This window comes from Anastrepha obliqua, chromosome 1, assembly GCF_027943255.1.
Source record: "Anastrepha obliqua isolate idAnaObli1 chromosome 1, idAnaObli1_1.0, whole genome shotgun sequence".
Taxonomy (NCBI): domain Eukaryota; kingdom Metazoa; phylum Arthropoda; class Insecta; order Diptera; family Tephritidae; genus Anastrepha; species Anastrepha obliqua.
Window position 1 is genome coordinate 126,314,494 of NC_072892.1, and position 11,039 is coordinate 126,325,532.

Here is an 11,039-nt window from a genome sequence, read left to right on the forward strand (position 1 = left end):
GAAGTGTCAGGCCAGAAGCAAGGCTGAAGATAGAAAAAAGCTTCTGCACTGGAGTCTAGATTAAAATTTTTTAACAACTTACTTTTGCCTCTGTCTCTGCTCTAAAGATGTATACAGTAGCCAGCAACAGCAGTAAAAAGCAATCCAAAGAACGTAAATTCATTTTTTATTTAAAAATACTCGTTTTTCCACGACTTTAATCGAAGTTGCGCTTATCGCGTATTGCACCGAAATCGAACAAAACCACGCTTATATAGATGGTAGGGAAAATTAAAAATTCTTTCTAGCAATTTTAGATAAAAAGCGATGGGAATTTATTTAGTTTATGGCGGTAAATGCCTCATAATATACAGTTGGCGACATAAAAATTCCAACACCTAATAAATTGCAATTTATTGCTGTATTACTTTTCTATGCGAATGCTATGATAATTTCCTGTTTTTAGGTAAGACTTATTCGGAGTGGCTCATTAAGTGACTCTTTGTATTTTAGTTGTTGGAAAAATGCAAGTTTTATATATTTTTCATTTTGAATAGCACCTCTTTTTCATTAAAATTTGAAAGTTAATATGAATATTAAATATTCTAATAAAGGTGATTCTCGCTTGTACCTTCTTTGCCATTTGTATAGTAGAAAAACGAACGTCATTTACTGCAGGCGATTGACGGCATTCAGAAAGAAAATGTTTCTAATGTTTCAATGCATTTCTGTTTCATCTGCGGCTGAATTAAATTCGAAAAATGTTGAAGAGTTTTTCAGCAATTCCCTTATGCCAAACTCAATCAAGGACCCTCTCCAACTAAGGTAAAATCGTACGTCTACTCTTTGCATGCAGTGTCTTAACCCTTTCGGTCCTCCAGCGACACTGTTATGCATGCATTAGAAGCCGTGGACATTTCTGAGTCTCATATTTTATTGAGATCGCACTTTACGTAGAAATTTATCTAACCCAAAAATATCCAGGTTGTTTTCGCACCGCAAAATTTGGGTGTGAGCAGACTCCAGTTTCAGCAAAATAGTACGTAACACTGAAGTAATCCAGTAACCGTTCGTTTGTACACCGAGTAGGATATCCTTGCCGTGAGCACTCCCGGTGATGTCTTCTACAGAGCTGAGTTTTAACACTTTTTGTGAGGTGCCGTTAACCCTTTTCTGGCATTTGTGATACAGATGTACCAATTCGGATTTTTTTATATTGTATTATTTATGCATTTACAGAGCTGAAACCTTATGTTTGCCTCATATAAGTAAGTAGTAAGTAGTAATTCTTCTTTATTTATTTATAAATATTTCATTTTACATTACAATAATTTCTACAATAATTCGTTTAAATATACATATAAATACATAAAGAAAGAAATAATAAATTTGTGGCAATAACAATGTTGTCTGTCACAACTCAAAAATTAATCAAAAATTGAACTCTGCAATAAGAAAATTTCTATAGCGTAAGGCTGAGTATATAAAGCAAGTTAGTCTTTTCCAATTGTGGCCATTAAGTATATCTATTACTTCTGCTTCATTTAGCTTCGCTGCGTTTAGGTATTTTATTCTGATCTCCTTCAGTACCGGACATCTTCCTAAGAAGTGCTGCATATTTTCTTCCTCGTTATATGCAGAGGGTGCATATTTTCTGAGCATTTCCATACGTAGTTGCATTTAGCTTCAGTAAACCACATCTTGCTTTGAAAATTGTCGTAATATCAGCTAGCCGCATATCTTCTTTAATATATGATTCCCCTTTTGAGTAGTCTAAATGTTTATAAATTCGCTTCTCGCTTGACTGTGCTTTTTGCCTTGCCATGTTGATATCTTTTACTCTCATTTCGGTAAGAAGTTGCACACAGCGATCTTGCCAGTCTATAGAAGTGATGTTTTCTTCAAACTTCAGACCGAACTCCATTCCACTGTCGTTCAGATGTTTAAGCCAAAATACATTTTTATTTAAGATGCCTTGCGTTAGTTTGTGTGGGAGTCTGTTGCAATTATATTTGTAAATAGTTTTCCAGATATACTTCATGTGTAATTCTAAAGAATACATGTGGCTATCTTCTATATTAGTTTCTAATGTTATTGCATAATTTGGAGTGAACTCGGGTAGTTTGAGGATTCTTTTAATAAAGTAGCGTTGAAGTTTATTTACCTCATCGAATAAGGCATATCCCCAAACTTGCGCTGCGTAGGTTTGTATCGCTCTGCATACCGCTTGGAACAGCTTCCATTTTGATTTTAATGAAATGAATGGCTTCGCTAAAAAATCGTTCCATGTGCAATTAATACTAGCTTTTGCTGAAGTATTTCTGGCTTCTAAGTGCTTGCCGAATGCCATTTTGGGTGTGAGAATGACACCAAGATATTTATATTCGGCCACCAATTTAATTTCTTTACCTTGGTACCACCATTTTTCAGCCTGGGAAAGTCGTCCACCTCTTCTAAACACCATCATCTCCGATTTATTTTGGTTTACTTCCATATTCCATTCAGCGCAGTATTTCTCCAGGTTATTAATCATGGATTGCATGACTTTAGGGTTATCCGCTAGGAGAACGATATCATCGGCATAAAGGAGAATACGTATATTCATGCCCTCAACCAATAGACCACCTTCTAAATAGTCGTGCAAATCGTTTAGATATAAAATGAACAATAATGGCGACAACAGACATCCTTGTTTCACACCAGTGCAGGTTTCAAAATAGTCGGATACTTCTTTTCCCGTCCAAACCGCCGATCTAGTATTACCGTAAATATTTTCTATGAGGTTCGTTATTTTGCTAGATATTCCCATCTGTCGAAGTTTATAAATCATCGGTCTCCTCGGCACCCTGTCGAACGCCGCCTTGAAATCAACAAAATATGCGTAAACTTTTTGATTTTCATGAAACTTTAGATGTACAATAGACGCAAGATTATAAATGTTATCTACAGTTGAATAGTTTCTTCTAAAGCCGGCTTGGAATTCTGTGAGCACGTTGTTTTTTTCTACCCAATTAGCAAGTCTTGCGTTTATCAATCCCATTAACACCTTTGCGATAGAATTCATAAACGATATTCCCCGATAGTTACTGGCTGCATTTACATCTCCCTTCTTAAAAATTGGGAAAATTATCGTTTTTTCAAAATTTTCATCGATTCTTCCGCTCTCAAAAATTATGTTGTATACCTTTGTTAACTCTAACTTAAATTCTGGCGAAGCAAACTTTAGCAGCTCATAAGGTATGCTATCTTCTCCTGGCGCTTTATTGGTTTTAGCATTTTCAATGGTTTTTTCAACTTCCATAAATGTTATATCTTTATCGAGATATTCATCTTTACATAGCGCAGCTGCGTAATAAATGTCTTTTGTTAATTCCGGTTGGTTTAGTAGGCTTTGAAAATAGTATTTAAAATCGTTCGCAGTGATATTTGTACCAACTTGAAATGACTTTCCTCTTATATCCTTCGCTAAACTCCACCATTCTTTTGCATTTGCAGTTTTGTTGATTCGTTTTTCAATTTTTTCGTAATATTCCTTCTTTGCTTTTTCACATGCGTTTCTATAAAATTGATTTGCTTTCAGATATTTTTGCTTATCGTCTTCAATGTTAGATTTTCTAAAATCATTCAGATATTTGAAGGATAGCTCCCTAGCCTTAAAACATATAATATATAAGTATTTAAGGATGAAATGATGAAGTTTGTTTTGTGCAAAAATGTATCGTATATTGGTGTGAATGGCAAACATCCATCAATGCCTTCATTGCCGTCCTTGGTACAATCATATTTGTATGGAAAATATACGAACAGTTTCTTTGCACCATCTTCCTTCCTCTGCTTTCGTTACTTCTTTTTTTTTTTTTGTATTTTACTGAAGTTTGTTTAAAACGAGGGAATGCATGTTATTTATTCTATTTTATTTAGTCTATTCAGCTCTTTTTTCGATCACACGTGGGTGAGTGCAACAAGAAATTGTTTAAGCTGAGCGAGGGTGTTTGTAAGTGTTTTATTATTTTATTATTGTAATTATTTTTTTATTTAATTAACAAACCAGAGGCTTACGGACTTAAACAGGTAAGACTTTCGTGTCGTATAAGTAACTTTTTAAAAATAAACTTAGAGTAAGAGAAATCGAAGACTAAAGAAGAAGAATAAGCATTAAATTAAGGTAGCGGTCCTTCTAAAAGGAGCATTCCTTCTATAAACAGTTTTAGCAATACCCACAAAAACAAATCATTACAACGGAAAATGCGTGAGGGATCATTAAAATTAATTTTATTGAGCAGATACGGGCAATCTATTGAGCCCGCACAAATATCGAAGACAAAACACATCAACAAGAGCACACGCCTAGACTCCAAGGGCTTTTGATATACGAGGTGTGGTCAAAAAGTATCGCGAATTTTGTGTTTTTTCTAAAATTATTTATTTATTCATTAATATCTATTTTGTTCCTTCAAAGTAATCCCAATGAGATATTATGCACTTGTGCCAACGTTTTTTCCAATCTTCGAAGCACTTCAAAAAATCTTTTTTTTCTTATCTTGTTCAGCTCCTTCTTCGTTGCCGTCTTTATCACGTCAATCGTAGTGTAGCGTCGGCATTTCATGGGCCTCTGGAAAACGTCACAGGGGGCTAGATCTGGGGAAGACGGTGGCTGTGGCAACATTAGTGGGTTGTTTTTGGCCAAAAAGTCGCCCACAAGCAACGATGTGTGAGCAGGGGCGCTATCGTAATGCAAGAGCCAATTTTTGTCCTTCCACAAATCCGGGCGTTTCTGGCGGATTGCTTCGCGCAAATTTCGCATAACTTGCAGGTAATATTCCTTATTGACCGTTTTACTTTGTGGCAAGAACTCATGATGCACAACGCCCCTGCAATCGAAGAAAACGGTAAGCAAAACTTTTACATTCGGCCGGAACTCGACCGAACTTAGTGCACTTTTCTCGGTCTTGGTTCGTGCGGCAGCTTCCATTGAGATGATTGAGCTTTGGTTTCCACGCCATAACCATAAACCCACGATTCGTCACCAGTTATGACCCTCTGGAGCAAATTTGGGTCGTCGCGGACAGAGTCCAACATCTCTTTAGCAATGTTCATGCGATGCTGCTTTTGGTCGAAATTGACCAGTTTAGGTACGAATTTTGCGGCAACCCGTCTCATGCCCAAATCATTGAAAAACATCGAATGGCACAAGCCAATCGATATGTCTAGGTCCTCAGCAACTTCTCTAACGGTGATTCGACGATTGGCCATTACAATTTTCTTCACTTCATCAATTTTTTCGACTGTTGTTGAAGTTCTCGGGCGTCCGGCACGCCGGCACGCTTTTCGTCGTTCACACCTTCTCGGCCTTCTAAAAACATTTTGTACCACCGATAAATGTTGCTTTGATCCAAAGTAGCTTCCCCGTATGACACAGTCAACATTCGGAATGCATCCGCGCACTTAATTTCGTTTTTCACACAAAATTTGATACAGGTTCTTTGATCCATCTTTTTGAATAGGTAAAAATCGAAGACGAGCCGAAACACGTGCAAGCAAAGCAGCTGTGAACAATTAACTGACCATACAAAATGGCCGAACTCGTCGGCATGAGTGAGAGACATGAGTACCAACATATTGCCACAGGCATTCGAATATACGTAACCTACGAAAATTCAAAATTCTCGATACTTTTTGAGCACACTTCGTACTTACAGATTCTTAGAAATGCAAGTACCATAGTATTTCTTATAAGAATCTGTAAGTATTCTGTTCCTTTTACATTTGTTTGTGTGCACCAGATTTTCGATTTTCACAAAGAATTTTTTCCTTATTCCTAACTTATGGGCTTAGATGGGCTCACACCAAAATGGATTGCCAGCGGAGGTTGAGGATTAAGTGGTCAACATGATAACTTCTCGAAGGTTTTCAGGAATGAGTGAACGAGAACAGCAAGATAAGTTAGCCCTATGTATGGCGTATGATGAGAATGGAACCATTTCAGGCAGATTTATATGAACTACCTGATTGCGCCCCAAATGAGGAGGAAACTTCGGATGCAAAAGCGGAAACTCATATTGAGTATGACGCAGACGTGGACTATGATGAAGAACAAGAAATTGAGTTTGAGATCATACTACCTGAAGATGAAAAGTTTCATAACACTGATTTCTTCACAGCAAAATATGGTTCGAAATGATGCAAGAAGCCCTAAGCATCAACCAAAATACGGGCACATTGAATCCTTCGTCAGCAAGGATACCTCTCGAAAAATTTAGAAAGCACTTATCGCATTAAAATCTTCGAACACATAATTTCTGAAGGAATGACACACATCATTGTCAGATAGAAAAATAGAAAAGCGAAACGCACACATGCAAACGCAGAACTCGATCCCGGCTCTTCGCATTCTTCTTTAACATTTTAGATGCAGCTGCCCCAGCTACACACATTACATACATGACTTTTCACCATCTAATAAAATGGAGGCTCGGCATGAAAGCTTAAATTCGCTTTCCAAGAAACTCGTGCCAAAAGAATTAGATCGTCGTGTAAATAATAAAAATGTTATGGTTCAAACAATTACGAATAGTGCAATCACCGACATAATGGCCGGATCATTAGTTAACAAAACAACTGTTGCGTCAACATCACATCATCAGGTCCAACGTGCTCCAACGTATTCGCATATACAAAAGTTGCGAAAAAGTATCTACTGTCAGTATTTTATACTTCTATTTTTTATCCTTTATTCTGAGCTCTTTCAATTTGCACTTTTAATTTTTCACATGTAGAATAACAAGAAATAATTAAAATAAAATGCTTTGATGTAAAACATATAAAGGATGGTTAAATTTCAAGGGCCGGTGTTGCATGTGAACCACACCTAAACGCGAAGCTTTTTCTGTATTCCATTTGACATTTTTCAATTTCAGAGTAAATCAATTTAAACCATTGAAAGACACACAATCGAGCAACGAGTTAAAGTTATTCAGGCTTATTATGAAAACGGGCGTTCAAATCAAAATGCATATCGCGCACTTTATGATTTTTTCGGTCAATTTAGTCCAAATATGCGTACAATCAGAAAAATTGTGCAAACTTTTGAGCAAACCGGGTCTGTTGGAGATGTGAAAATACCAGTGCATGCTCGTACAGCTCGTACTGCAGAAAATATTGCTGCTGTTCGCGATAGTGTGGTTGAAGAGCCGTCCACCTCAACTCGTCGTCGTGCCCAACAATTGCACCTCTCACGCTCGTCGTATATGAACATTATGCATAAAGACTTGCATTTACACGCTTACAAGGTGCAATTGACTCAAGAACTAAGGCCTCTTGACCATTTCAAGCGTCGTCAATGGTCAGAATGGTGGCAGGAAATGGCAACAGTGAATGACCAATCTTCAAAGAAAATCATTTTCAGTGATGAGGCACATTTTCACCTCAGTGGATTCGTCAATAAGCAGAATTGTCGCATTTGGGTGAATGATAATCCAAAAGTGATTGCCAAAAAACCAATGCACCCACAAAGAGTGACTGTTTGGTGCGGTTTATGGGCCGGCGGCACCATTGGGCCGTATTTTTTTCCAAAATGAGACCGGTTAGGCAGTTACTGTGAATAGTGTTCGCGAACTTTTTATGGCCCGAATTGGAAGATATGGATATGGAAGATATGTGGTTTCAACAGGACGGTGCCACTTATCACACAGCTAACGAAACAATGGCTCTTTTGCGCGAAAAATTTCATGGCCGAATAATCTCACGTCGCGGCGATGTCAATTGACCGCCAAGATCATCTGATTTGACACCGTTTAACTTCTTTCTTTGAGGTTATTTGAAAGATAAGGTGTACGTCAATAAGTCCCCAACAATTCAAGAGCTAAAGGATGAGATAATTCGGCACATTAACGGCATAGAACCTCAATTATGCCTCAGCGTTATCGAAAATTTGGACCATCGGATGGAGGTGTGCCGTCGAGGCCGCGGCGGCCATTTCACCAATATTTTTTTTCTATGAATGCCTAATGGCGGCCGCCGTAGCCGAATGGGTTGGTGCGTGATCACCATTCGGAATTCACTGAGAGGTCGTTGGTTCGAATCTCGGTGAAAGCAAAATTAATAAAAATATTTTTCTAACAGCGGTCACCCCTCGGCAGGCAATGGCAAACCTCCGAGTGTATTTCTGCCATGAAAAAGCTCCTCATAAAAATATTTGCCGTTCGGAATCGGCTTGAAACTGTAGGTCCCTCCATTTGTGGAACAACACCAAGACGCACACCACAAATAGGAGGAGGAGCTCGGCCAAACACCTAACAGAAGTGTACGCGCCAATTATTTATTTTTTTTTTATGCCTAATTGAGCATATACCAATATTATCACAGTAAAGAGAAATGATAATTATTTCCTAAAAAAAGTGTATTTTATTCAAAATCGACACCGGCCCTTGAAACTTAACCACGCTTTAGAAAATTAACATGTCTTATGTTTTGCATGTATTAGACCATACTTTCAATATAAAATACATAGGTATGTGGAAAGATTATGAGGTTATAAATGCTGTACAAATCGCCAAAATCGAATACATGTCAGCCTCACAACATGCTCCTCAAAGATTCTGCGGGTTTAGCATGTTTAACGGAGGTATGACTTTTTGGTCGAAATTTGTTGCACAGTGTTATTAGTGTCTCGCTGGTTAAACGATTTTTTATACATACAAGAAATATTAAAAGCAATTCCTTCGACTAACACCGCTAAAAGAATAGATACTGAATTGCTATTAAAAGGAATCAAATTGAAAGAAAGTATTAATTTTGTAAAAAAACAAAAAATATTTATATCTTGTCCAACAGAATATTGAAGTTTTAGAGTATTTTCATCAGAATTCGCTCTTCGATAAATATAAAAAACATGTCTCAGTTCCTGTCCAGCGTTGAAAGTGAGCAGATATTCAAGGCTGCAGAAAGTATACTTACCAACTTACAGTAAGGGAAGTCGATCAATTTTCCTTTATTTTGATGGTAAAATATAGTCGTTAATGATTTACTGACGATTCAAAAATGCAATATACCAGAGCCGTTTGAAAAGTCCGTGTAAAATCACCTCCTCGTTTGATTAAAATAATTTTCCCGCCAGCCATTTCTTCAAATTGGGGAACAAATGGTAGTCCGAAGGATCCAACCAACCAAGTCTGGATAAAAGGGAGGATGAGGTTAAACAAGTTGGAAGCCTATTTCCATTAATTTTGCGACCACAACTGCTGAGGCTTGATTGAGCTCGTTCGTTGTTGTTATGGAAAAGGAAAATCACTCGAACTCCTCGACTCAAACGAATACCAAACACAAAGGAATATCCCGATCTGGATGAAGCATGGTGTGAGAGACGTTCATGGTCAAGAGACGTTACTAGTACAGGGTTATTCAATAGGTGCGCTTCAACTTTTTTCCGATAGGGAGGGCGAACGACGCAATATTTTTTATTTTTCGCTTGTCATTTGTAAACTTCATTAGTATACATTTCATCATGGAACGCTACACACTTGCGCAACGATTGCAAATCGTACAAATTTTTTATGAAAATAATCGTTCTGTTGCTGCTACTTTAAGAGCATTACGGCCATTTTACGGTCCATTTAACAAGCCGTCCCGTTTTGGGGTTATGTGAAGTCATTGGTCTACAGTAACAAGTCGGCGACGATTTGTGAGCTCAGAGCCAATATTGAACGCGAAATTGCTGGAATTTCGGCCGATTTTTGCAAAAGAGTGGTCGAAAATTGGGTTCAACGATTGGACTTCGTAAAACGTGCACGCGGTGGTCATGCAAAAGAAATCGAATTTCATACTTAAATGTATATGCTCAAACTCGATAATAAAAAAAAAAATTAGTTAAAAAAGTCAAACCGTTTGTGTTTTATTCAAAAAAGTTCAAAAATTGAAGCGCTCTTATTGAAAAACCCTATATAACCTCGATACGTGTCAGTAGTGGCATCTCTCTGACCATGCATGGACTTTTTGAACGAATGTATACAATTGGCGCTAAACCCCCTTACTTGGTGTTAGGCCGAACTCCCCCTCCTATTTGAAGTGTGCGTGTTAATGTTTTTCGCATAAGGGGGGACCAACAATTTTACGCCGCCTCTGAACGGCAGATATTTTTGTGAGGAGCTTTTAAATGGCAAAAATATACTCGGATGTTTGTAATTGCCTGCCGGGGGGCGACCGCTATTAGAAAAAACGTTTTCTTTTATTTGATGTTTCCTGCCCGGAAATTTGAACCTATGAACTGCAACCTATGCTTCTACGACGGGTCACCTATGAGCACACATACAAGTACAAACATTTGCTATCATACAATTTTTATTAAAATGTCAAATTTAGAGAACAAAGTCATTCGAAATATGATTTTTCGTAAAAATGTCCTATAAATTCTCATTTACCACCACCCAGCTTCTTGTGCGTTTGTTTATGTGAAGAACCACCGTGAGAACCATGCTCATGGCAGGGCTGAAATTAGAAAAAAAAAATGCTTCAGCCTTAGGTTTCAGAAAACAATTTTCATCTTCTTACCTTTGCTTCTACTTCTGGTTTAAAAGAAAGTAAAACCAGAAATAGAAAGAAAAAACAAACTAAAACATGCAGCTTCATATTTCTGTTTTGAGATTTCCGTAAATTTTGTTTGCGTTGATGGTAGTAATCACTAGAATTTCCTTGAATTTACTAAGTGAATACTGAGCTTATATAGAGAATAGGAAATCATAGTTATGGAGTAGAACTGCAATTTAATTTTAATTGAAAAATTCTTAACGCATATTTAAGTGGCAGATGATGATATAGAGCGCATTTAGTTTATGGCGTTCCGCTTACGCTTTTTATATGTATATAGTGAACTTTACTTATCTTGTGCAAGTAGCGGGTGTTTCTTTTAGCTGCGTGAGAACTATTCTAGGCACTGAGAAGAATAGACTGTGTTTACATTGCTATTCAGTAAGGTTTGGCAAGCCATCACGTCACTTGATGGCAGAACAACGCGTCCGAATTGTAGAAATTTACTTTGTAAAAAATAAATCTGTTCGCAAAGTTCA

At 37.4% G+C, this 11,039-nt stretch overlaps 1 long non-coding RNA gene across 1 annotated transcript; it reads right to left on the bottom strand.

Annotated features, from left to right (window-relative positions):
- Nucleotides 1-10,296: 10,296 nt before the first annotated feature.
- LOC129235692 (uncharacterized) lies at nucleotides 10,297-10,650 on the bottom strand. Its single transcript, XR_008581598.1, has 2 exons — nucleotides 10,525-10,650; nucleotides 10,297-10,461 (listed from the first exon to the last, which is right to left on the bottom strand). It is a non-coding gene; the product is annotated as an uncharacterized LOC129235692 (long non-coding RNA).
- Between the last annotated feature and the right edge of the window lie 389 nt (nucleotides 10,651-11,039).